The 1835-nt window shown below is 45.3% G+C and overlaps 1 pseudogene; it reads right to left on the minus strand.

The window, feature by feature from the left end:
- Positions 1 to 856: 856 nt before the first annotated feature.
- LOC115183289 (mothers against decapentaplegic homolog 6 pseudogene) overlaps positions 857 to 1835 on the minus strand; it is a 1259-nt pseudogene continuing 280 nt past the window's right edge.

Consider the following 1835-nt stretch of genomic DNA (forward strand, 5'->3'; position numbering starts at 1 on the left):
GAACTTTCTCCTACTGGAGCCGGTCTGGGCCCATGTACCCACTGTGGTTTGTTGTGTAATCATCCAGCTATGTGTTTTCAGTTTCTCACCACCACCCGCTCTGTGTGTTTCCATTGGTATTGGGCTCTCGTCCCATGGATAGACTTGGGGGGGGGAGAGAAATCTGACTTCCGCACATTGGAGCAGAAACCATTTATGAGGAGCAATGCTTTTTGGGGTGTTTGTACTTTCTACAGACTTGAGAGATAGATCTATGGTGTACCCAAGGCACATGTTCTTCAATGACATTAACATATATGTTTCCCCCTGATGTAGACCATTACCAGAAGTACTCACTGGGTCATTACATCTTATGTAAATGTAGCTGCATGGACTGTCTTCGTGTTTGGTCAGGACAGATGGTTTCGGTTTTATGTTGTAGTTTAATTCTAGACCCACAAATAATATCACTGGGAATTATCAAAGGAAGCTTCCCTCACCACATCCAGGCTGGCAGCTGATCAGTGGACGTGCCCTCCAAGCCTTCTTCAGGGGCCTTCTGGATCTTTGGTACAGCCAATCACATGTGAATTAACCTCGTTTGGTTGATCCTGATGGTGGTAATTAAGTAACATAGCTATTTAATTGGAAGACTATGGCTGAAGCTTTTGCATGTACTGTTGAGCATAAAGGGTACATGCATTTACTTGTGTTTACCATCCACTACACCTCTGTTTTTTATCCTACAACTGATTACAATGTTATTTCACCACGACAATTCTACTGCCCTATCACGTCACAGATCTCAACTCAATACACAAAACACCACACGAGAATCAGTAAAAAGACTAAATCAAAGTTTGAAGACAGCCCAACATCTTAGAATACGAGTAGTTTATTGTCAAAGTGTGAATGGCATAACTTTTTCAGGTGATTGATAAAATATGAGAACTAAACCAGGTGTGTCCTATTGTTTGCAGAATATATCTCTTTCAAAAGGCATTGAGAATGCATATATAGAATCCAAAGTGCATAATTCTGTTCCTTTTTTATTTCGTCCATATACACATTACACTATACATAAATAATTGCATTGTAAAAATGACTTGGTATTTACAAGTATAATATATTTCATATAATATATAAAACTTTATATTAAATCTAGGTAGATTATATTTGGGATAGTTGGTTGAGATAGCTGTCTGTGTGTGTGTGTGTGTGTGTGCCTGTGTGTACACATATACCTGTGAGCACCTGCGTAAGTAAAGACGTGTACTGTATTTGTGTTTTTCCATCTGTCTATCCATGTGTATGCCTGTCCATCCATCCATCCATCCATCCATCCATCCATCTATCCATCCATCCATCCATCCCTCTGTCTGGCTTCCTAGTCTGCGTGCTATCTGTGGGTATTGAGCAACACCTCCACCCAGCAGGGGCAGGAGGTGATGAACTGTCTGGAGTAGCAGGGGCCCCAGCCCTTGGCGAAGCTGATCCTCACACTGTGGGGGTCATAGGGGCCCTCCAGCCCCACAGGGGGCTCCATGCCCTGCTGCAGGATCCAGCTGGACTTGTCATAGTCAAACACTTTGAGTGAGTAGCCAGGCATCACCCTCCTCACCGTCAATCCCCTCACTGAGCTGGGCAGGTCCAGGGTGGGCGAGTGGACAAACACTGGGTGCTGGCTACGGTTGTAGATCCACACTCCGTCAGGTTCTTGGCTCAGGACAATCCCGTAGCCGATTTTGCTGCGCGTTCGCTGGACACAGCTGCCCGTGCTGCTGCTGCCACTACCGCCGCGGTGACTACGGTTGCCATGGTGACCACTGCCACCGTCGCAGCGGTGACTGTTGCTA

Source organism: Salmo trutta, unplaced genomic scaffold, assembly GCF_901001165.1.
Source record: "Salmo trutta unplaced genomic scaffold, fSalTru1.1, whole genome shotgun sequence".
NCBI classification, from domain to species: Eukaryota; Metazoa; Chordata; class Actinopteri; order Salmoniformes; family Salmonidae; genus Salmo; species Salmo trutta.